The 26,888-nt window shown below is 44.0% G+C and overlaps 1 long non-coding RNA gene and 1 pseudogene across 2 annotated transcripts in view; one reads left to right on the top strand and one right to left on the bottom strand.

The window, feature by feature from the left end:
- Positions 1-26,888, top strand: part of LOC126484293 (uncharacterized) — a 105,091-nt gene that overhangs the window by 9,677 nt on the left and 68,526 nt on the right. The window lies entirely within an intron of this gene.
- Positions 6,395-6,512, bottom strand: LOC126485720 (5S ribosomal RNA; annotated as a pseudogene).

Genomic DNA, 26,888 nt, shown 5'->3' with positions numbered 1-26,888 from the left:
CAAGTGAAGATGAGATGAGAGATATGATTCTGCGAGAAGAATTTGACAGAGTAATGAAGGACCTAAGACCTAGGTAGAAACGATGCTCCTAGAATAGACGACATTACTTAGAATTATTCAAATCCTTGGGAGAGCAAGCCATGACAAAATTATTGCATTTGATGTGCAAGATATATGAGACAGACGAAATACCCTCACACCTAAGGAAGAATGCGATACGCTAATTCCAATACCAAAGAAGGCTGTTGCTGAAGCACCAGTTTAATAAGTCATGGCTTGACCCTATGACTTGGAATAAAGATTAAAGAAGGGCAAAGTTACATTCGTAGCATTTGTAGATTTAGAGAAATATTTTGACAATGTTGACTGGACTAACACTTTGTAATTCTGACTACAACAGGGATAAGATACAGGGAGTGAAACGATATTTACAACTTGAAACCAGATTGCTACTATAAGAGATAAAGGACATTAAAGAAAAGCCGTGATTGAGAAGGATTGAGAGAGGTTTGTAGCTTATTCTCGATAGGATACAATCTGTATATTGTGCAAGCAGTAAAGGAAACAAATGAGAAATTGAAAAAATTTGGAAAGTGAATTTCAGCTCATGGAGAAGAAATAAAAATTTTAAGGTTTGCGTATGACATTGTAATTCTATCAGAAACTGCAAATGACTTGGAAGAACAATTAAACGGAACGACAGTGTCTCGAAAAAAGTTTATATCAACAAAAGTAAAACAAGGATGGGAGAGTGTAATAGAACTAATTCAGGCGATCCTAAGGGAATTAGAGTAGGAAACTAGAAACTAAAAGCAGTAGAAAAGATTTTTATATTTACGCTGTAAAATAACTGATGATGAACGAAAGGCATTTGTTAACGTCTGGCATAATTTAAATGTTAGAAAGCCTTGCACAGATGTAAAACGTGAATAACAAGAAGTTCAGACAAGAAGAGAATAGAAGCTGGTGCTATAGCAGATTCTTAAAGTTTGGATGGGTAGGTCTAATAATAAATGAGGAGCTATTGAATCGAACTGGGGAAAAAAAGAAATTTATGGCACAACTTGACTAAAAGAAGCGATCAGTTGATAGATCACATGCTGAGCCATCAAGAAAAACACTGCACAACAGGTTTAAAGGATCACTTTTTTGGATACCCAGTAACTGGCACCCATTGCGATGCATAAGTTTGTAATTTGACTCAAAGGTCCCTACAACTTTCCTGTGTAATGGTGCAAAGGCGTGACGCCCTGCGGATTCACCCTCGGGCTCGACGCTTCAAACAGCAACGTGTCGACACATGGGAAAATAAAGAGTCCACAGCTCAGAAATTTATCTACTCCGCAAGCCACCCAACGGTGCGTGGCGGAGGGCACTTTACGTGCCACTGTCATTACCTCCCTTTCCTGTTCCAGTCGCGTATGGTTCGCGGGAAGAACGAATGTCTGAAAGCCTCCATGCGCGCTCTAATCCCTCTAATTTTACATTCGTGATCTCCTCTGGAGGTATAAGTAGGGGGAAGCAATATATTCGATACCTCATCCAGAAACGCACCCTCTCGAAACCTGGCGAGCAAGCTACACCGCGATGCAGAGCGCCTCTCTTGCAGAGTTTGCCACTTGAGTTTGTTAAACATCTCCGTAACGCTATCACGGTTACCAAATAACCCTGTGACAAAACGCGCCGCTCTTCTTTGGATCTTCTCTATCTCCTCCGTCAACCCGATCTGGTACGGATCCCACACTGATGAGCAATACTCAAGTATAGGTCGAACGAGTTTTGTAAGCCACCTCCATTGTTGATGGACTACATTTTCTAAGGACTCTCCCAATGAATCTCAACCTGGTACCCGCCTTACCAACAATTAATTTTATATGATCATTCCACTTCAAATCGTTCCGCACGCATATTCCAGATATTTTACAGAAGTAATTGCTATCAGTGTTTGTTCCGCTATCATATAATCATACAATAAAGGATCCTTCTTTCTATGTATTCGCAATACATTACATTTGTCTATGTTAAGGGTCAGTTGCCACTCCCTGCACCAAGCGCCTATCCGCTGCAGATCTTCCTGCATTTCGCTACAATTTTCTAATGCTGCAAATTCTCTGTATACTACAGCATCATCCGCGAAAAGCCGCATGGAACTTCCGACACTATCTACTAGGTCATTTATATAAATTGTGAAAAGCAATGGTCCCATAACACTCCCCTGTGGCACGCCAGAGGTTACTTTAACGTCTGTAGACGTTTCTCCATTGATAACAACATGCTGTGTTCTGTTTGCTAAAAACTCTTCAATCCAGCCACACAGCTGGTCTGATATTCCGTAGGCTCTTACTTTGTTTATCAGGCGACAGTGCGGAACTGTATCGAACGCCTTCCGGAAGTAAAGAAAAATAGCATCTACCTGGGAGCCTGTATCTAATATTTTCTGGGTTTCATGAACAAATAAAGCGAGTTGGGTTTCACACGATCGCTGTTTCCGGAATCCATGTTGATTCCTACATAGTAGATTCTGGGTTTCCAAAAGCGACATGATACTCGAGCAAAAAACATGTTCTAAAATTCTACAACGGATCGACGTCAGAGAAATAGGTCTATAGTTTTGCGCATCTGCTCGACGACCCTTCTTGAAGACTGGGACTACCTGTGCTCTTTTCCAATCATTTGGAACCTTCCGTTCCTCTAGAGACTTGCGGTACACGGCTGTTAGAAGGGGGGCAAGTTCTTTCGCGTACTCTGTTTAGAATCGAATTGGTATCCCGTCAGGTCCAGTGGACTTTCCTCGTTGAGTGATTTCAGTTGCTTTTCTATTCCTTGGACACTTATTTCGATGTCAGCCATTTTTTCGTTTGTGCGAGGATTTAGAGAAGGAACTGCAGTGCTGTCTTCCTTTGTGAAACAGCTTTGGAAAAAGGTGTTTAGTATTTCAGCTTTACGCGTGTCATCCTCTGTTTCAATGCCATCATCATCCCGTAGTGTCTGGATATGCTGTTTCGAGCCACTTACTGATTTAACGTAAGACCAGAACTTCCGAGGATTTTCTGTCAAGTCGGTACATAGAATTTTACTTTCGAATTCACTGAACGCTTCACGCATAGCCCTCCTTACGCTAACTTTGACATCGTTTAGCTTCTGTTTGTCTGAGAGGTTTTGGCTGCGTTTAAACTTGGAGTGAAGCTCTCTTCGCTTTCGCAGTAGTTTCCTAATTTTGTTGTTGAACCACGGTGGGTTTTTCCCGTCCCTCACAGTTTTACTCGGCACGTACCTGTCTAAAACGCATTTTACGATTGCCTTGAACTTTTTCCATAAACACTCAACATTGTCAGTGTCGGAACAGAAATTTTAGTTTTGATCTGTGAGGTAGTCTGAAATCTGCCTTCTATTACTCTTGCTAAACAGATAAACCTTCCTCCCTTTTTTTATATTCCTATTAACTTCCATATTCAGGGATGCTGCAACGGCCTTATGATCACTGATTCCCTGTTCTGCACATACAGAGTCGAAAAGTTCGGGTCTGTTTGTTATCAGTAGGTCCAAGATGTTATCTCCACGAGTCGGTTCTCTGTTTAATTGCTCGAGGTAATTTTCCGATAGTGTACTCAGTATAATGTCACTCGATGCTCTGTCCCTACCACCCGTCCTAAACATCTGAGTGTCCCAGTCTATATCTGGTAAATTGAAATCTCCACCTAAGACTATAACATGCTGAGAAAATTTATGTGAAATGTACTCCAGATTTTCTCTCAGTTGTTTTGCCACTAATGCTGCTGAATCGGGAGGTCGGTAAAAGGAGCCAATTATTAACCTAGCTCGGTTGTTGAGTGTAACCTCCACCCATAATAATTCACAGGAACTATCCACTTCTACTTCACTACAGGATAAACTACTACTAACGGCGACGAACACTCCACCACCGGTTGCATGCAATCTATCCTTTCTAAACACCGTCTGTACCTTTGTAAAAATTTCGGCAGAATTTATCTCTGGCTTCAGCCAGCTTTCTGTACCTATAACGATTTCAGCTTCGGTGCTTTCTATCAGCGCTTGAAGTTCCGGTACTTTACCAACGCAGCTTCGACAGTTTACAATTACAATACCGATTGCTGCTTGGTCCCCGCATGTCCTGACTTTGCCCCGCACCCGTTGAGGCTGTTGCCCTTTCTGTACTTGCCCAAGGCCATCTAACCTAAAAAACCGCCCAGCCCACGCCACACAACCCCTACTACCCGTGTAGCCGCTTGTTGCGTGTAGTGGACTCCTGACCTATCCAGCGGAACCCGAAACCCCACCACCCTACGGCGCAAGTCGAGGAATCTGCAGTCCACACGGTCGCAGAACCGTCTCAGCCTCTGATTCAGACCCTCCACTCGACTCTGTACCAAAGGTCGGCAGTGAGTCCTGTCGACGATGCTGCAGATGGTGAGCTCTGCTTTCATCCCGCTAGCGAGACTGGCAGTCTTCACCAAATCAGATAGCCGCCGGAAGCCAGAGAGGATTTCCTCCGATCCATAGCGACACACATCATTGGTGCCGACATGAGCGACCACCTGCAGATGGGTGCACCCTGTACCCTTCATGGCATCCGGAAGGACCCTTTCCACATCTGGAATGACTCCCCCCGGTATGCACACGGAATGCACATTGGAGCGAGCTGTAAGGTAGTTTATGACGTCACATTGGCACTAAATTTCGCCACAATTCCTCCCAGCACCATAGTGGACCTGTCACACAATGATAAGAGCGTCACAGCCTCTCTAACCCACATTCACTTCTTCTTTTGATGCTTCTGCGACGGAGGTCAGAACCGCGACAATCAGCGTTGAAATCACGTACTTTTTTGTGGGTGGCCGAGGAAAAATTTTAAACACGCCGCCACTAAGAATCGGCTCGAAAAGGCCTCAGGGGGGTGGCATAAAGGGCGTCAGTGAAACAACCCCTTTCCCCAGAGTATTGATTCCCACACATTACGCGATCGGAAACGACAGTTTGCTGTGCTACGAGGAAGCCGTATTTGACAACTTCTGACACTGCTGACACCCTCGGACGTTTCAACTTGTCACTGACATTGTGGGGCTGCATCTGCATTGAACGTGATCGCACCCCTATACAGTGCAGCGTGACCGAAATTTTGCTGTCGTGTACAGTTTGGGGTCATAAGGAACCTTTCAAAACCATTCGGCGAATTTGAACTTGATCCGAAGCAGCAAAGGGTACTTCGTGGAATAAAACGGAACCCCGCCCCTCGTGCGGCATGTTGGCATCTGCGCACCTCTGTTGAGCACATTGCAAATGTATCCGTCAGAAATTTCAACACCAATTCGGCCTTGCGGCCACTCTAGTGCCTGAAGGAAGGCATATCCAACTTAAAGGGAGTTGAAGGGCTTATCTAACCCTCTGACACTAGTGTAGCTACGAGGCTGATTTCGTGTCGATAATTCAAGTAGGTACATTTGTATCGTGTTCAGCAAAGGTGCATGGGTGACACTGAGGGTGTCGCTGAACTGGGAGTCTTAGAGAGAGCCTTTGCCGTTTTGTTCGTGCTCATCCTAATGTTCCGCTGTCCCCTGTTCACACCACAGGAGGGCGCAAAACAGGAGAGCTGAAAGAGCATAAGTACCCTCTGCTGCTTCCAATCACGTTCAGATTTCATCGAATGATTTTGAACTGCCAGTAGTGGTTCCAAGCTTTAGACGAGAGATAAACTTGCTGTTGTGCTGCACTTCAAATGGGTGCGAGCACGTTCGATGGAGATGCAGCCCCACAATGATGGGTTGGATCGTTCGAGATTGTCAGCAGTGTCAAAGGCTGTCACGAACTTATTTCTGTAGCTCATCGTACTGCGAACTTCGTTTTCGACCGCGAAAAATATGGGAATCGGCGCCCAAGGGAAAGGCATGGTTTCATTGATGCCCTATGCAACACCCTGGGCCACTCCTAAGAAAACTGCGTGATTTCATCGATGGGTGTCACGCTTCTGACCTCCATAGCAGAAGCGTCAAAAGAAGGAGTGAAATGTGGATGAGTGGGTCTGTGACTAGCTTCTCATCGCGTGACACGTCCACAGTCGCGTTCAGCAGAACTGTGACGAAATTTGGTGCCAATGTGACGTCATTAACCCACATTACACGTCACATGAACTTGTGAGCTGTGTCCTATTTTTCACGTGTGTCAACTAAAACTAGCTAAACTAAATTCCTCCCGAACAGGCTATGAAGGCCCAACGGTACCGACCGGCCGCCGTATCATCCTCAGCCCATAGGCGTCACTGAATGCGGTTATGGAGGGGCATGTTGTCCGCACACCGCTCTCCTGGCCGTATGTCAGTTTTCGAGACTCAATCAAGTAGCTCCTCAGTTTGCCTCACAAGGGCTGAGTGCACCCCGCTTGCCAACAGCGCTCCGCAGACAGGATTGTCACCCATCCAAGTGCTAGCCCAGCCCGACAGCGCTTAACTTCGGTGTTCTGATGGGAACCGGTGTTACCACTGCGGCAAGGCCGTTGGCCACAGGTGTTAACACCTTGCTGTTTGAAGCGTCGTCGAGTCTGGGAGTGACGTCGTAGGACGCCAAGCTTTTGAACCATCTCAGAGGAATGTTGAATGTAACTTAGAGCCAAATTTCACACTCAAGTGTCGCAGTGTGAGGCATCTACAGGGTTTGAAAAAAGTGATCCTTTAATTCTGTTGCGTAATGTAGTCAATGGTAGTGGAAGGAAGTACGTGTGTGGGGAGAGGGGGAGGGGGGGGGGGTGTAAGACGGAGACCAAGGCTTGAATACAGTAATGAGCTTCAAATGGTTGTATGTTGCGGTAGAGGATTGTGCAGGATGGACTAGCATGGAAAGCTGCATCAAACTAGACTTCGCACTAGAAAACCACGACAACATACACTGGCACGCATTCATTATAATACACTTTTCGCTGACTAGCTGAAAAGGAGAGAAAAAAACATTGCTTAAGTGGCACATGAGCGCATATATTTTCTCGTGCCATTGCAGGACAGTCGACTATCTTTCCGTTCAACACAGACTATGCGCTCTGAATGGAGCTGTAGTTGTCCTAGATAATGGACGTTTCCCACTGAACTGGAATGACTGAGGCTGATAGATCTTACTTTCTCTATTTCACTGTTCGATAGGATTCAGCAATTGAAATGAAAGTGGGCTACAGTATCACGTCAGGTAAATATTCCAACATTTGTATTAGCAGCCTGTTCTTGACGTAAGACAACGGCGAATTGTGGCTGAATTGGTCGTGCTGTGGCGGCCGTTGAGTGTGTTGCGGTAAGTGGCGCAGCTCGGCGTTCCAGTATTGTCCGATGAGGAGATCGCGGGGCGCGAGACAAAACGGAGACGGTAGCCGGCGGCGTTGCCAGAGCGCTGGACGCCACCTGCGCCTAACGGGACGCTGACGCTACAAGCAGGACGCGCTGCACGGCGGGCGCTACCGTAGGGCGAACCAGCTGCCGCCCACAAAGGAACGATTCACACAGTCCCGACTCCGCTGTACGCTGCGTGCTGTGGCACGTCCGACGTTACTGTGACCACATCGTCGCCGGAAGCGCCTGTATGCCCGAGGACATACCGCCAGTAAATGTTTATCGGAGCCTCATTATCAGCGATAGGTCGTGTCTAGCTTCCTTGTCTAATGATCGGCTTTCCTTTATGCAAAGTAACTTTCTGTAACTACCTCCCTGTTGGTCATATGGAGCACTAGTAAACCCAGTTTTGTGCGAGCGGCTTTCTGGTCAAAACTGACTACTCGATGTGCGTGCGCCTTTCACGACAAAGTGTAAATCAGCAGTCGTCCCGACGCGAGTGTATCTATGCGTCATGATCTACGTTTTGTGTCGCGTGCGGAGATCTAAAATATTTCAGAGTATGATGCACTCTGCGCATGCGCAGAAACAAAGGGCTACGGCGGCATTTGCTAAAATCGGAAGCTATTCTGGCGAACCTCACTCCTATTTGGGAACAGATTTTGTGCCTTCGTGTCTTCTTAATATTGGCCGACGTCACTCCTATTACAGGAGCAGATTTGGTGCTTTCGTGTCTTCTTAATCTTTATTGTCTATTCGATTTGTTTTCGTGATACACTGAAAAATTACACAAGGTACTAGTTTTCTCCTGCAAGAGAACCGAAACATCCAAAAGCAAAAAGGCGTTTGCGCTTAACAGAGAAAAAACCTACACTGTGCTTAAATAAGAACGTAAATAGATAAACGTGTTTTAATAAAAAATATTTGAACACTGAAAATGTCAGAATTATTTGACAAGAAAAATAATTTTGCACATTATTGGGCAAGTAACAAGAAAACAAGATACAAACGATAAAGTAAAAAGGCGCTCTTTACTGCGTTCTAGATATTATTTGACGTCATTGCAAGTATACATTTTCTGAAATGTTTGGATGACACTTTCCATATTTTTTCAATTCTCAGGAGTGTAAAAGATTTATCACACGACCTTTGACAGAAACTTCCACTGTAAATTCTGCTTAAATAGACTTATTATCATTGCTTGTTCCTACATTGTGCATTACTTACACATTTCGATTTTTTCGTATAAAGTGAAGTCCCCCGAAACCTTACTTTCACCGTTCTGATGCCAAACTGCACTGCAGACAGCTCTCACAACACACTCAGTTTTGACGTTGATTTGCAAACGAAAATGATCACTCGATACAGACGAGGGTCACTACAGGAATAAAACGCCAGGGGCGCTGCAGCAGACTCAATTGTCTCGATCGTGTAAAAGTCGCTTAACAGCGTGGCTAATATGGTTTTTCTGTGATCGATCGTATTCGTCTTGGCCAAGACTAGGCTATATTCTACTTCGACCGCTCATGAGCACACAGTGTTACAAGTGTACAATTATTTTTTCCCGCTTCTCCAAACGAGATTTATGATCCTTTCGAAACTATGGCCGTGACTTCGCAGGCACACTTAAAGGTCCTGAAATATACTTGGACTGTGTACTGCAACGAGTTTTTAGAAGAACGTGTGCTATCAGTAACAGACTAATGTTATTCCTATGACGTCTTTTGCATCCATCAGAATCTCTTCACTGTTTTGCTATGGAACAAAAAGCTTATCTACTTAGGGACTTAAAAAACTAAGTTACATGTTATGCCGTTCCAAGCTCAGACCATTGCACAGCAAGAGCGACACTTTGTCTTAAAGAGTACCTGCTGTTGAGTTCCCTGCAGACATAGTCACGCTGCGGTAAGGTCGACAGGGGCATCACAGTGCGCGAATGAATCGGTGCGTCAACTGCAAACGCACTCAAGTGTTGAAGTATGCTGTACAGTACGATTCTTGCGGGCAGAGCGTCTAAATTGCACACAGGATGAGGAACTGAGCGATTAGTAAATGCACCGACCTTTCTTTTACATAGACTTGATGACAACGTTGAAAAATAGGGACATATATCCGTATCTCTTTCAAGTATAGTGTAGCATTCAATAAAAGGTGCTTGGCTGCCATAATAATGTGTAAATTAGTTTTTGAAATCACATCGTATCTATCATATTGTTCCCAACGGTGTAAACTAAATGCATACAAATTATCCATGATTACATTTTAATTTTGTAATAGTAACCGCCATTAATGCTTGCGAGCATTTACAAATATACTCTTTTTTTGCCTCACTCACTCCCCCCGTCCCTCCCCCCCTCTCCCACCCCGTAACTGGACAGGAAGAGCTATTGAAAAACCCTTGATCCTTCCAGCCAAATACCAGTGAGCACGGAATGGGGCAGAGGGGAAATGGCAACATTTGATTATATTTCTAGATTTCCGGAAAGCACTTGACACGGTATTCCATTGCAGGCTGTCAAAGAAGGTGTGAATATATGGAATAACTTCACAGATATTGGAGTGGCTCGAAGACTTATAAGTTATAGAACCCAGTATGTTGTCATCGACGGCGAGTGCCCCATGGAAGTGTGACAGGACCGCTATTATTCCCTATATACATAAATGATACAGCGACGGGGTGGACAGCAACCTGCGGTTGTTTGCTGATGATTTTGTGGTACACAGTAAGAAGTTGAAGTTGAGTGGCTGTAGGAGGATACAAGATGACTCAGACAAAATTTCTAGTTGGTGTGATGAATGGCAGCTAGCCCTAAATATAGAAAAATGTAAGTTGATGCGGATGAGTAGGAAAAACAAACCCATAATGTTCGGATACAGCATTAGTAGTGTCCTACTTGACGCGGTTGCGTCGTCTAAATGAATGCCGGACATTTGCCACGCCGAACATTTGCCACGCCGGACATTTGCCACACTTGCCCCTTCGCCAGGTAGCTTGAGTAGCGATCCCTCAGGTAGGGGACGCCCTTCCCCGCACTACCTCTGTCCGCTTTCAAACCGCCGTCTCCACATCTTACTCGATACAACCAGTACGTAAGGGACCTTCTTCTTCGACATCTTGGCCAAATACAGAGCTTCTTTTCCGAAATCGAAATATTTATAACTTTTGGAAAACGAAAGCAATACCGACGATTATGTCCGTATGTAATTAGTTCTGCCAAATATAAATATAGATTCCTCTGTCTGTACGGTAGCTTCCTTTCACGCTTACTGATTGCGATAGAAACAGTCCATCGGCATGGGAGCAACAAGAAAGGAACGATGAAACGAGAATGCAAATGTACGCTAATCATTTCTTTTTTATCACTGCATTTGTGCCTACTTTAATTACTACATCTGCATACCCAAAAGACAATAGGGAAAGAATAAATGGGTTTGTGAATGTTTGAAAAGAAGAACGACATACTCCATATTAATTTACTCTCTAAAAACATTAGTTAATAAAGTGTAGCAGGACAATGTTCAAATTGACATGTCATCTAAAGTCGACTTACAATTTTAAAATGTTAGAAATAAGGAACTGAAGTAATACAGAATGCTACGCTTGTAACGTACGTTGTTGTTCTACATTGTTTAGCTCTGGTATTTACAGGGTCACAGAGAAAGCATCTTAAGTTCTGAAGGGAAAAGCTGTAATTGTAATTATCTGCGCTACAACAGAAACAAGGACAACTTAAGGAAAAATAATGTAAGCTCACAATCGACTTTGAAGCAGATTGTTCCTGTGACTTAGTATGGGCAGAGGTTATACTCAACAACAGGAATAAATTAATAACTGGCTCCTTTTACCGAGCCCCTGTCTCAGATGAAACAGTTGCTGAACAGTTCAAAGTAAAGAAAACTTGAGTCTCATCACAAATAGGTAACCTACTCATACAATTATAGTTGGCAGTTACTTCAATCTACCTTCCGCATGTTGACAAAAATACATTTTCATACCATATTGTAAATAGAAAACAACTTCCGTAATTGTTCTAAATGCTTTTTTAAAAATTATTTTTAACAATTAGTTGCCGAGGTCATTCAAATTGTAAATGGTTACGAAAACACACTTGACCTTTTAGCCACAAATAATCCTGAGTATCACGACGGATACAGGGATTAGTGAACACGCAATCGTAGAGAGGCTCACTTCCGTAACAAAGAAATTCACCAAAACTAAACGCGAAATATATCTATTTATAAAAACAGCTAAAAATTCAGGTGACGTCTTTCTAAGAGATAGTCTCCAATCCTTCCAAACTATGTAAATGGAGACCACTTGCGGCTTAAGTTCAAAGAAATAGTATCAACAGCACTCGAGATATTCATACCAAATAAATTAATAAGAGACGGAACTGATCCCCCATGGTACACAAAACACGACAGAACGCTGTTGCAGGAGCACCGCAAAAGGCACGCATAATTTAGATGAACGCAAAATCTCCAAGATTGGTGAAGTTTTACTGAGGCTCGAAGTTTGGTGCGGATTTCAATGCGAGATGCATTTAATAGTTTCCACAACGAAACTCGCTCTAGAAATGTGGCGGAAAATCCAAAGAGATACTGGTCCCATGTTAAGTAAACCAGCAGAAAGCCTCATTAAGTACCTTTACTGCACGTAGCGACGGTAATGTTACTGATGACAGTGCCACTAAGCCGGCCGGTGTGGCCGTGCGGTTAAAGGTGCTTCAGTCTGGAACCGCGTGACCGCTACGGACGCTGGTTCGAATCCTGCCTCGGGCATGGATGTGTGTGATGTCCTTAGGTTAGTTAGGTTTAAGTAGTTCGAAGTTCTAGGAGACTGACGACCACAGATGTTAAGTCCCATAGTGCTCAGAGCCATTTGAACCATTTTTTGAACAGTGCCACTAAAATGGAGTTAGTAAATGCATTTTCCGAAATTCCTCCACCAAAGAAGACGAAGTAAATATTCCAGAATTCGAAATGAGAACAGCTGCAAACATAATTTAGAAGTAGATATGCCTGGTGTTGCAAAGCAACTGAAATTGCACTGTCAGTGACAGAGGAAATGATCAAATATCTTTTCAAAAAGTATCTAATGTATAAGAAAAGTAGGTCTAATACATTTGTTTCTGATGTTCTTTAGTAACAATTAATTTTCAGTAATAAGCTCCTTGCTTTTACTGACCTGTTTAAAGATAATCAACAATTTAGTAAGAAATTTTAATTTTTAAAAGATTATATCTAAATGTACTTAAGTAGATTTTCATCTACTATAAATGTTTGCAGCTAAACTTAAATAAAAAATATTTGAGGTGCCAAAATTGTCTACCTTAGCATCAGATCAGTTTTGGGATGTCAATTTTAGGTGCAATTCAAAGGTTCAGTTCCCATTTTCTTTTACGAAAGCATGTACTATCAGTTTAACAAACCATGATATTTTAGGTGATAGTTGCGATTCTGAAGCTTCAGAAAATTATTTTAGAACTCACAATTATTTAATTGTATGGCCATAATATTGGAAGGCAGAAAAAAGTTATCTTAACGGGACAACAATAGGGATACTTTTGTGAGGCTTGAAACACTTATTAATTTTTACATTAAAGGCTGATTCGCATCACACTTTGCACAGGCTTTGGACCGTGAAAATGATAAATGACCATCTACCATTCTGACGTGTGTAAAATCAGCCTAAACACGCTGAACTAATGTACACTCTATTTACAATTACAACTTAATATTAGCTCCGATAATGCTGCTTCAATGTTTTAATAATTTTATGTCAGTAACCTGCGAGGACTCGGTGGTCTTCACAGTTTTTAATACATTATTTTTAACGTATTTTAGTCCAGTTTCTGAATATGGGCAATGGCTTTCAAGCAAGGGCTAAAGTTGCCAGTCTCTTCATAATTCATTACGATTCTCTCTATCCTGTGGTCCAGCTTCAAGTACTTCTTCTTCCTCTTCTTACCTTCAAGATTCATTTCCAATTTCATGTACATTCAGTTTGTGAGCTCTGCTTCCTTTTTCAAGCACTCCACCAAATAGTTGATTTTAGGGTGAGGGTTTCCAATAATACTATTTATTTTGTTGTGCCACCCTTCAACAGCATTCGTCGTGTGCCTTTTTCCGTAACAGTCTCACATTTCTATTGCGATATCCTCATTCTCTAGCCAGTTATCCACAAAGTAGTCAAAAAATTGAGAGAACCTTCCGTTATCAGGAGCTTCTGCATGAATTTCAATCCATCCATTGCTTACGACCTCCGGTTTTACAACTGCCAGCGCTGCACACATGCTGACGTGAAATCTTAAATCCTCGTTCTAGCGGTACTCCTCAGTTAGACCGAGAACTTTAATTCTTCTCCATAAACTCTTCTTCATATGTAAATAGAATCCATTTATTTCAGTCGTGGGAAAAACTTGACGAATGGTCGATATCGCAGCTGCCTCAAAGCCCATCTTTACTTGTTTAGGACACCACTCAGAGACTGCCTGTTTTATCAGACGAAACAGACGATCATATGTGTCTTTCTTCTTATTAGGGAGCAGTGCAAATACAGTAGGAAGAATGTTTGTTTCTTTAATCGGGCCTCCTAAGTCTACGTGTATGGTGTAGATCTGTGCAAACTGCTTGCTGCATCTCTTAAATGTTCCATCCATAAAAAAATGAGAACATATTTTTAAACTTTCTTTTCCTTTGCTTCCACTAAAAATCATTATTCTCACCTCTAATCTATCGACTTCCAGAAGAGAACTACTGCCATCTCCCATTTTTAATAGATCTTCATGAAGATCAATTTCATAAGAGTTCTTAGGCTCTTGTTGGTTCCCCCACTCTTGACTCCATCGACGACGCATGGTTCTCTTCATAGATTCCGAATTAGGCATCAGCGTAACAAAGTCATGAACTTTATTATGTAGATTTCCCATTTCATCCGCGTATATCTCCGATAACTGTGAAGTTTCTTCTCGAGACCTTCTCTTCGCTCTTTCCACTTGCTTTCTTACTTTCAAAGATGTATCGTCAGGTGGTCCACAGAGATGTTCTAACACGCTCAACACTTCTCCGTTCCTCGAAAGCAGCTTTCCCTTGCAATGATCCGCATTTCGGCGTAAGCACATCCATGTAACAACACCTTCATTTGATTCCCTCTGTTTAAGATATTCGTAACCTTTCTAATGAGCAGGAGGCCTGCCCTTGTTCGTTGTAATAACTTCCATACTGATGGTCACGTTAGGAACTTCGAAAGCAAAATGGGCGGGGGGGGGGGGGGGGGGGGGGGTGAGCGGGAGGATGAGGAGGAGGAGGAGGGGGAGGGGAGACAAGGGACCGAACCCTTCGGAGCAGGTAAAACCATGGCAAATGTCCGGCGTGGCAAATGTCCGGACACCGTCTAAATATCTGGACGTAAAGTTTAAAGGGATATGAAATGGATCGAGCATGTGAGGATAGTGATAGATAAGGCTAATGGTCGTCTTCGGCTTACTGGGAGAATTCTAGGACAGTGCGGTTCGTCTGTAAAGGAGACAGCATGTAGGGCGCTAGTGCGACCTATTCTTGAATACTGCTCGAATGTTTGGGGTCCGTACCAGGTCGGATTAAAGGAAGACTTCGAAGCAACTCAGAGGCGGGCTGCTAGTTTTGTTACTAGTAGGTTCGAACAACACGCAAGTGTTAATAAGGAACTCAAATGCGAATCCCTGGAGGAAAGGCGACATTCTTTTCGAGGAACACTACTGAGAAAATTTAGGGAACCATCATTTGGTTTAGATGATAGCGCATGAGACTGCTCTGCCTGTGGCTCGGGTTCTATCCTTACTACCGTCCCATGTCCAATTTTTGTATCGCTTTCTTATTCGGTTTTAGGAAACTAGACGAAGTACATATTTGGCGTGCCCGTCTCTGGCGGACTGCTTGAATTTCTATTCGCAACGATCTCATTGGCTAACTTCAGTGCTAATTAACTCTGAAACGGTGCAACGTATTGATTTTTTTCTTAACCCTTCTTTCTCAGCACAACCTACCGTGCTACACCCTTACAAGTCTTTCACACTGTTCCCGATCACCCTATACACCCACTCAATGATGTATGATAACAACATATGCCGGAATAATTAACGCTTAAAAAGATAGTTTGTGTTTCACAAATACGAGCAGAGGGCAGAAACGTGATGTTGACATAATTTCATCAAGTAGATGCCTTTGCAAGGAGTTAGATGTTCTAACTGCATCTTTAGAAGAGATATATTACCTACTTAAGAAATTCGCCATAAAAAATACACCACAATTTGGGAATAGAAGACCACAACTGGATCATGAGAAAAACTAACGACTTTCATTGCTTTTCACTAATTCTCTCGGTGCATAATAAATATTCCTGACGTGACTATAAAAATCTTTGATCATTTGCTTAAAATGTCTGACACGTAGCGAAGCAGATTTTAAATATGAACCGATGCAGTTTCTTGTAAATTCCTCATCGTATTCTATAGATAATTTTTTCAATTAAAACGTAGCAGCTGATATACACTCATGTTCAAAAAATTAAGGATAATGCTGATACATGGTGAAACAACGCTCTGGTGGGCGGTTTGCGTGTTTAAATCACCTCGGGGTATGACCATGCGGTGCATTTGATCTGCAGTCGTCGTGCTAATGGTGACTGTGTGTTGAAAATGGCTCAAAGAACACATGATGATGACGTTATGAGGGGTAGAATACTAGGGCGACTGGAGGCTGGTCAAACACAGCAGGTCGTAGCACGAGCCCTCCGTGTGCTACAAAGAGCGTTCTCAAGATTATGGAAACGTTTCCAGCAGACAGGAAACGTGTCAGGGCGCTACAGTGCGAGACGTCCACAGTGTAAAACACCACAAGAAAACCGATATCTCACCATCAGCGCCCGCAGACGACCACGGAGAACTGCAGATAGTCTTGCTCGGGACCTTACCGCAGCCACTGAAACAGTTGTCTCCAGACACACAGTCCACAGACGACTGAACAGACGTGGTTTATTCGCCCGGATACCTGCAAGGTGCATCCCACTGAGCCCTGGTCACAGGAGAACCCGTAAAGTCTGGTGTCAAGAACACAGTACATAGTCACTGGAACAGTGGTCCCAGGTTATGTTCACGGATGAGTCCAGGTATAGTCTGAACAGTGATTCCCGCCATGTTTTCATCTGGCGTGAACCAGGAACCAGAGACCAACCCGTTAATGTCCTTGAAAGGGACTTGTATGGAGGTTGTGGTTTGATGGTGTGGGTGGGATTATGATTGGTGCACGTACACCCTTGCATGAAATTGACAGAGGAACTGTAACAGGTCAGTTGTATCGGGACGTCATTTTGCATCAGTATGTCCACCTTTTCAGGGGTGCGGTGGGTCCAACATTCCTCCCAGAAGATATCAGGCGAATGGAGTGGCCTGCCTGTTCTCTAGACCTAAAGCCCATCGAGAACGTCTGGGATGCTCTCGGTCGACGTACCGCTGCACGTCTTAAAACCCCTACGACACTTCAGGAGCTCCGACAGGCACTGGTGCAAGAATGGGAGTCTATAGCCCAGCTGCTGCTCGACCACCTAATCTAGAGTATGCCAACCGCTGTGCTGCCTGTGTACGTGTGCATGTTGATCATATCCCATGTTGACGTCGGGGTACATGCGCAGGAAACAGTGGCGTTTTGTAGCACATGTGTTTCGGGATGGTTTTCTCAACTTATCACCAATGCCATGGACTTACAGATCTTTGTCGTGTATGTTCTCTATGTGCCTATGCTATTAGCGCCAGATTTGTGTAGCGCCACGTTGTGTGGCACCACATTCTGCAATTATCCGTAATTTATGAGGATGAGTGTAGTATAGAAGTCAAAGATATTTATTTTTGTTTATCGAAGAATGACATGTTCAGTTTTATTAAATTTACTTCATTGAGCCACCCTATAAGATGCAGAAGCATAGCATTCAGCTATACATACAAGAAAATAATGTACAAGTGACCTTTAAGCTGATTCGTGCCAAGTTTCGTTAGTAATTGTAAAAATGATATGGGGCATGGAGTTATCTGTTTGATTACAGTGTTATTCTTCAAACTTATTTCTCAAGTCATTTGAAGCTATCACAGTACCCATAAAAAATTTCCTCTCTTGGTTAATGCGATGGTTAAACAAGTCGTTCCTGACAGAAACATGTAGCTTCTTACTTGCTTTACGCAAATCTGTCATCCGGATACATGCCTCGTCACTGGGAGGCACTTCACCGGCTTTCATGCCCGAGCTCTCAGTGAGGGCGACAGTCATGAAGCTTTGTAAAGTTTCAGGGGCGTTTGTTTTCGATGACGAAGATTAAATAAGTGAGAGGGTAAAACTTAAATTCCGCGTGCAGCATCCTCCTCTCAAAACACGCACCTTATATTTGTTGGACGTATCATCATCGACCGTTTGTCAAACTTATATCGTGCTGTACATATTGGCAAGTGTCTGTTAGCGAAAATTCAGCAGCAAATACACTGACAAATGATTGCTTTCTATGGGAACCACATAGCCTAGGCTGGGAAATGATGCCGCGCGGGATTAGCCGAGCTGTTTAGGGCGCTGCAGTCACGGACTGTGCTGCTGATCCCGGCGGAGGTTCGAGACCTTTCTCGGGCATGGGTGTGTGTTTGTCCTTAGGATAATTTAGGTTACGTACTGTGTAAGCTTAGGGACTGATGACCTTAGCAGTTAATTCCCGTAAGATTTCACACGCATTTGTACTTTTTTTTCGGGGGGGGGTTATGACTGGTGAAGGTACGTGATCCTGAGGTTCCTGATCAACCGTACTAGAGCAGAGATTTGTTATGTTGTACACTTGCGGGTAAATAGCCCCCCGACGACGTAGCAAGCCACCTGCACAAACAATGTTGTCCTTATCTGTTTCCTGCGCTGCGTTGCGACTTGGTACACCCTTATCCTGTCCTCTGCATCTGCTGCGGCACGCCCATGCACTGAATCATAACATTTCCTGTTCACGAGATTTTATTTTCTTCAAGAGTTTCATGATCCGCTGCAAGAGATGTTAGAAAAGTTAATGATGAAGATGTAGCAGTTCAAGTAATGACGATCGTGGCCGTCTGCGTTTAAGTTGTTAGGCGCAGTCAAACGCCATCGGCTGCGAGAATTTTTCTGCCTAGCACACGAGGCGGTAAAAAGAGCTTCTTGATAGCCAATGCAAAACAAACAAAATTAGGATAACAAAAATCTCTTATTTATAATAAGTACTTTCGATGGAAACTTTTTCGAAGCAACGCTCGGATACTTGCCGTTAATGGCATCTTGCTGAATCCGTTCACGTATTTTATTGACAATGACATTTTGTCGTATCGGTTCCGCTAATTTTGAATAGTTCCAGACCGACATGTTCGAGCGTTAGGTTTAGTGTTTCTCTTGAGGAAAAAGTCCTTGGAGATCTGATTTGCAATAGATTCTGTGGGAATGTGGAGCTCCATAGGAAACGGATGTTCGTGAAGGGATACCTATCAGCTACAGCCAAATGTTCGTTTCTTTCTGGGGCCGCGCCAGTGCCTCATCATTAATTAGAATAGCTGCCTGCAGGTAGTAGGTAATGGGTATTTCTGACAAAAGACTTGGTGGTTTCCCCGTTTGTATCGCTAAATTAGTGGACTGGCATCATACTATAGCGGTACATTTCAAAGCTCTTTTACGGCACTTTCACCAGAAATTCCAAGAGCGTTTCCTTGCGTAATTCCTGCACGTAACGCGATTTAAAGACATGGTTTTTACATTTTTAGGTAGTCCAAAGATCCTTGATCCATTTGGCTTTCGTTTTCATGTTGACATAATATCTACTAGGTTCCAAAGGCACAGCAAGGCTATTTTTGGATCAGAAGCATCTGAAATGATTCCAAATCTATCTCTACGACACGATCATAGATTTAATTACTCCGGGAAAACAGTTTCCGTGAAAAACACTCCTGAAACGTAAATTAGAAAGAAACTAAGGAAATACTTCTCACAACATTGTACCATCTCATTGCAGAAACAGTGGATCTTCCACATTAGCAATGATTTTATCCGCGTCCAGTATCTTGAATGAATTCATTAAAAAAGGAACCACAATAATCCATTTCACACGCTTATGAGTCCTCGCTGAGATAAGAAAAATCAAATTTTTCTCCTTGCGGCTCTTTTCATTTACCACATATTGAGAGATTCAAGTTGTTCAATCCACACATATCTGCATAAGTACTCTAGAATCACTGTATAATGAACGGCGGAGGTTAGCTCGTCATTTGTCCTCCTTTTCTCGCTTAGCTCGCGAATCGAGCGTGAGAAGAATGAGTAAGTATAACCCACTCCTGCCCCCTTTAAAGACGCCCTGACCCTTCTTATCGTGTTCTTACGGCTCTTGCGTTAGATATAATGTAGATCTTGAAAATTTATTTGTAATCTGTTTCGAACGCTTGTTTTTATACCCGCGCTATAACGTTTCGCAATAAGAGCGTCGTCTGTGTTTAAACACTCCCGTCTAAGAAACAAGGACTTTCTACTGATCTGGCTAGTTTACAGTCACACTTGTTTTTTCGCACAATGTCATAAAATGGGAGCCGGCCGCTGTGACCGAGTGGTTCTAGGCGCTTCAGTCCGGAACCGCGCTGCTGCTACGGTCGCAGGTTCGAATCTGGCCTCGGGCATGGATGTGTGTGATGTCCTTAGGTTAGTTAGGTTTAAGCAGTTCTAAGTATAGGGGACTGATGACCTAAGATGTTAAGTCCCATAGTGCTTAGTGGCCATTTGAACCATAAAATGGGCTGCGTGGTCTCAGGCGTCTTGTCACGGTTCGCGTTGCCCCTCCCCCCCCCCCCCCCCCCCCCATCGCAGGTTCGAGTCCTCCCTCGGAAATGGATGTGTATGTTGTCCTTAGCGTAAGTTAGTTTAAGCCTAGGGACCGACGACCTCAGCAGTTTGGTCCCATAGAAGCTTACCACAAATTTCCAAATTTCATAAAATGGGAAGCTTTTTACAGGATACTTTATTTGGTTTTTTAATTATTTGAGGTGTGATAACAGTTAAACTTCACCTGTTCCGTAGTACTCACCTGTGTGCCAGTTGATGAGACATAATGTTCGAAACTACAGGGGTTGGACAAAACTATGGAAACACGCCGGAAATGCATGCTTGAAAATAAATGCAGATGCTAACCAAACCCGCATGTTGGATCAAATCTGATCACGAATGGCATTTATGCAATGTCCTCAATGCGCTGCAAGTGTCAGTCGTGACCAGAACATCGCTATGTGTAGTTTTGATCACGGGTTCGATTCCCGGCGGGGTCAGGGATTTTCTCTGCCTCGTGATGAGTGGGTGTTGTGTGATGTCCTTAGGTTAGTTAGGTTTAAGTAGTTCTAAGTTCTATGGGACTGATGACCATAGATGTTAAGTCGCATAGTGCTCAGAGCCATTTGAACCATTTTGTAGTTTTGAGAGCATTATGTCGGAGCTCAGTGCATTCGAACGTGGGCAAATTGGTTCCTTTAATAACCAAGGCAGCCAAAGTGTTTGGTGTTTCAAGAGGAACCATATCGATATTTGTGTCACACAAGTGACAACGGAAAAACAACCGCCGCTATGTCGAACGCCAACGAAAGTTTATGTTGAGTGATCGTGAAAGACGGTCGTTGAGGACTATTGTGACGAAAAATAAGCGGACGAGAGCTGTAAAAGCCACTGCAGAACTGAATTTTGCACTCACGAACCACGTTAACAACTAAACAAAACGGAAAGAACTCCATAACCAGAGAGATGCAAGGCGAGCTGGAACTCCAGCTCCGCCCATCAGTGATCCAAATACCGTAAGGGGAACGCGTGGTGTCGAAGCCATAAGACCTGGGTTAAACATCAATGCAAAAAAGTCATATTGTCTGAAGGGTCCGGTTTCACACAGTTTCCAACTTCCGGGCGAGTTAGGTCCCAAGAGTGAAACATGGCGGAGGTTCGGTGATGAGCTGGACAGCCATGTCGTGGTATTCCATGTGCTTCATGGTTCCTCTGCCAGGTCACATAACTGCCAAGGATTCTGTGTCAATTTTGGCTGATCAGGTCGATCCCATTTTACAGTATTTGTTCCCCAACTGTAATAATGTATTCCGAGACGACAGTGCTCGTGTTCGTACAGCTCGCATCGTCCACGTCTGATTTTATGAGCACGAGGATGAATTGTCACGTCTTTCCTGGCCACTTAGAACACCAGATCTCATATTATTGAGCCTATGTGGTCTACTTTGGAGAGAAGGGTCCGTGATCGCTATCCACCTCCATAATCGTAACCTGAGCTTGGACTTGTATTTATACATTACGAGACAACTGGAAGATGTTTTGAATACCGACTGCTTTTCTGGACGATATTAGACATGGTAATGTGTTATACTTTTGGTGCTTCCACATATTTGTCCACCCCGTGTATATCTGCACTGCCGCAGCCTGTGAAAGGCGCTTCCGGAAGTGCCTGTGTGCCTGCCTTCAACCATCTGTCTTGGCTATTGTATTGCTGTGATTATAGACTTCTGTTTTGACTGTGATGTAGACTTGTTTTGCCAGCTGTTGACATCCTTGCTTCTTACTTTGTATTCTCAAACGAAAAGTGTAATTGCGTTCACTTCCCTAGCGCACTAGTTCAGTACTTTTGTGACAGTACATTTTTGAGTTCAATAAATTCGGTCCGCGGTGGTATGACATTTGCTGTCGAACAGTATCATGTACAGCAGTTGAGAATAACCTGAGGAAACATCTGGACGACTGTATTCAGCAATAATTCTGTCAATTAACAGACAAAGTGTTACAAAAATGCGAACTGTTTCTCTGGTTTCAGTGTAGTTCATAGCCTAGGTGGAAACTATTAAACGTTGTGGTGATTCTCAGTCCAAAGACTGGTTTGATACAGCTCCCCAAACCAATTTATCCTTTGTAAGACTCTTCATCTCTGTTCAACTACTTTCTGTACCATTTAACCCCCCCCCCCCCCCCTCCCCATACACACACATCCCTCCATTACCAACAGATGATTTTTAGATGCCTCGTGATGCATCCTATCAGTTGACCCCTTTTTATACTCAAGATGTGCCATAACTTCCTTTTCTCACCAATTTGCTTCGATATCTCGCCACTAGTTACTGATCTGCCCAATTAATCTCAGCATTCTCCTGTAGACCTTCTCTTCTTGTCTGAACATCTTGTCGTAAACGTTTCACATCTGTGAAAGGCTACATTGCAGGTAAATGTTTTCAGAAAAAAGACTTAAATTTGTATTACATGTTAAAATTCTTCTCTTTTTCGGGAATGGTTTTCCCACTATAGCCAGTCTGCATGGTATATCCTTTTTATTTCTGCCATCATCGGTTATTTTGCTGCCCAAATAGTGTCTATTTCCTACTATAATTCCCTCATTATCGTACATTTTAATCTGATTACACTCCGTTACTATTCTTTTTCTTCTGTCGATGTTCATCGTATAACCTCTTGTCAAGACGGTGCCCTTTTCGTTCAGTTGCTCTTCCAAGTCCTTTGCTCTCACAGAATGGCAAAGTCGTCGGCAAATCTGAGTGTTTTTATTTCATCTCCTTGAACTTTAACCCCATTTCTAAATTTCTCCTTGGTTTCCTTTATTTCTTGCTCGCTGTAGAGATTGAACAACATCAGGAATACGGTACGACTCTGCCTTGTTCTCTTTTCGACCACTGCTTCCCTTTCATGCCCAACTCTTGTAAGTCGAGTCTGGTTCCTGTAAAAGTTGTGAATAACTTTTCACTCCCTTATTGTATTCTTGCTACATTCAGAATTCCACAGGGTGTATTTTAGACAACATTGTCAAAAGGTAATTAATAGTTATCTAGAATCTATTACCTGGTTGGAAGTGGAACGTTGTAGGCTACTACTCGTAAGTAATACACTACTAGCCATTGAAATTGCTACACCACGAAGATGACGTGCTACAGACGCGAAATTTAACCGACAGGAAGAAGATTCTGTGATATGCAAATGATTAGCTTTTCAGAACATTTACACAAGGCTGGCGCTGGTGGCGACACCTACAACGTGCTGACATGAGGAAACTTTCCAACAGATTTCTCATACACAAACAGCAGTTGACCGGCGTTGCCTAGTGAAACGTTGTTGCGATGCCTCGTGTAAGTAGGAGAAATGCGTAGCATCACGTTTCCGACTTTGATAAAGGTCGGATTGTAGCCTATCGCGATTGCGGTTTATCGTATCGCGACATTGCTGCTCGTATTGCTCGATATCCAATGACTGTTAGCAAAATATGGAATCGGTGGGTTCAGGAGGGTAATACGGAACGCCGTGCTGGATCCCAACGGCCTCGTATCACTAACAGTCGAGATGACAGGCATCTTATCCGCCTGGCTGTAGCGGATCGTGCAGCCAAGTCTCGATCCCTGAGTCAACAGATGCGGACGTTTCCAAGACAACAACCATCTGCACGAACAGTTCGACGACGTTTGGAGCAGCTCGGAGACCATCGCTGCGGTTACTCTTGACGCTGCATCACAGACAGGATCGCCATACTGGCGTATCACCCGGCGTGATGGTATGGGGTGCCATTGGTAACACGTCTCGGTCACCTCTTGTTCGCATTGACGGCACTTTGAACAGTGGGCGTTACATTCCAGATGCGTTGCGACCCGTGGCTCTACCCTTCATTCGATCCCTGCGAAACCATACATTTCAGCAGGATAATGCACGACCACATGTTGCAGGTCCTGTACGGGCCTATCTGGATACAGAAAATTTTCGGCTGCTGCCCTGGCCAGCACATTCTCCAGATCTCTCACCAATTGAAAACGTCTGGTCAATGGTGGCCGAGCTACTGGCTCGTCACAATACGCCAGTCACTACTCTTGATGAACTGTGGTATCGTGTTGAAGCTGCATGGGCAGCTGTACCTGTGCACGCCATCCAAGCTCTGTTTGACTCAAATGCCCAAGTATATCAAGGCCGTTATTACGGCCAGAGGTGGTTGTTCTGCGTGCTGATTTCTCAGGATCTATGCACCCAGATTGCGTGAAAATGTAATCACATGTCAGTTCTGGTATAATATACTTGTCCATTGAATACCCGTTTATCATCTGCATTTCTTCTTGGCGTAGCAATTTTAATGGCCAGTAGTGTAGTTTATGCCACCCCTACGAAGCAGCTTCGGACGTCGCGTGCGGGCGGTGAGCACGTGTCGGCCGCATGCTGGGCCGCGTGACCGCCGCAGTCTCAGTGCTCGGCAGCAGCGGAGGCCGGCTGCGCAGTTACGCCCGCCAGCAGCTGGCCTGCACGTGCCCCTCCACTGGATGACGCGCCGCGGCACCGCGCCCGGGGATCCACCCTGTACCGAGCTATGCGTGGGTGACAGCACAACCCATCAACCAGCCACCGGCCACAGGGTACTACGGTGTCCAAACGTGACAATTATCAACAAGTGAGAGCATGTCGGAAGGGACGTAGAACATTAACCACACGGCATTTGTCATACGACAAGGACCAAAATATATTAGTAGAATAGTTCTGAAGCTGAAGACACACGTTTTAAAAAATACAAAAAACCGGGAAACTACATCAGTAGCTCCGCGATCTGGCCCTGATGGGTCAGGTCCACCTGCCGTGTTATACTCTACCAATGGCGTTATTAGAAGCGGTATAGAGCAGCGTGAGGCCGCAACACCTGTCTCCCGGCTGTCGTCGGATTTCTTGATCTCAGGGCCTCTACTTCTTATTTCAGTAGCTCCTCAGTTGGCATCATGAAGCTCAGTGGCCCCCGTTCCAGCCCTCTCACCAAGGAAAAATCCGTGGCTCAACCGGGAATCGAACATGGCTACAACGCATAGCAGCCACACACGTTGACCACTGAGCTACAGAGGCAGCTCTTCCACACCAATGTAAGTTAATAGGGAAATACCACTGCTATGACATGCTCTTGGCAACGAGGTTGCATGCACTCTAGAAGGTGGTTCAAGAACTGTATCGATATTCGATACCATTCCTTAGAAAGAACTTTTTGAATTGCTGGATGAGTCCTGGGGGGCGACGGACGGGCTGCAATTTGTTTCAGCAATCAGTATCATACATGTTATAAACGTTTGTGATCTGGAGACATCGCTGATCATCTTTGCGGTGGATATCTTCATGTGCGCCAGTAGCCAGAATAGCTTGAAATGGATGGGCGTCACCTCCCACCTCCACCCCCATCCCTCTTGAAAAGGGAGTCTGGTGCAACTTACTCGGTTGAGCGTAAAGAGTTTGCGGAAATTACGGGAATCTCTTTGCAATGTTTAAGATTATAAAAAGCACTCTGTCTTCAGGCCACAAGTGTCAACCACAGCTGAGGATGCGGATAGGAGGGGCGTGTGGTCAGCACACCGCTCTCCCGGTCGTTATGGTGGTTTTCTTTGACCGGAGCCGCTACTATTCGGTCGAGTAGCTCCTCAATTGGCATCACGAGGCTGAGTGCACCCCGAAGAATGGCAACCTTTTTTTTTTTTTTTGCCCGAATGGTCACTCATCCAAGTGTTGACCACGCCCGACGGCGCTTAACTTCGGTGATCGGACGGGAACCGGTGTATCCACTGCGGCAAGGCCGTTGCTTAAGATTATAAAACCGAAGGAAAATTGCTTCCACGTGTCCATTGAAACGTCCCCTTTTTGAAGAATTTCTACACGACTGTGCTTAAACTGACACACAATATTTTTTTTAGCGCAACGCAATCTGACTTTCAAAATCCCTACAAAAAAAAATGGCCCTGACTAACATTAACCTATGCGTTTCACAAATCGCTTACCTCACAAAAATCTTGGTTACTTCCACTACTGCAATACAGCAAGCGCCACTACTGCCAGCTAAATAAAAGATTCAAACTATGGAAGGCACTAACTACTGATAGGGATAGTTAGCAAATGAAAGATATTAATAGAGAACAAACAATGTATTTACCTTAATATCATCATAATATATAAAGCAGTTCATGACAAATTACAAAACTCCGCCATCTCTCTCCCCACATCCACCACTGCTGGCGGCTCACCTCCAACTGCGCAACGCTACGCGTTGTTCACATCCAGCTGCCGCTGCCCAACATTACAATGGCAGACAACAATGCAAACTAGCCACAGACTTCACACAGCACAGCCAGTGATTTTTATAGAGAGGTGGCGTTACCAATAAAAAAACCTAAACAGCCTACTTACACCATATGCACTCCCTAGAGCGAGTCTAGTCTCTAACAGCATATCTAATTATTTAGATGACTTCTGCTATACAACGATAAGCATTTAATTAAGCTCGCTCTGGTATAGGCCTTATGCAACATACGAGACAAAGAGACTATGTTGCGGACGAGATTAGCTACACTATCGGATCAAAAGTATCCGGACACCTATTAGCGAACATTAATGTGGGGTGTGTCCAACCTTCGTCTTTATGATGGCTTGAATTATGCTGGGGACACATTCAGTGAGGTATCTGAATGTCTGTGGAGGAACCGAAACCAGATAAAGTATTGATGTTGGA

This window comes from Schistocerca serialis, chromosome 6, assembly GCF_023864345.2.
Source record: "Schistocerca serialis cubense isolate TAMUIC-IGC-003099 chromosome 6, iqSchSeri2.2, whole genome shotgun sequence".
Lineage (NCBI taxonomy): Eukaryota > Metazoa > Arthropoda > Insecta > Orthoptera > Acrididae > Schistocerca > Schistocerca serialis.
This window is presented reverse-complemented; position numbering and strand designations above follow the sequence as displayed.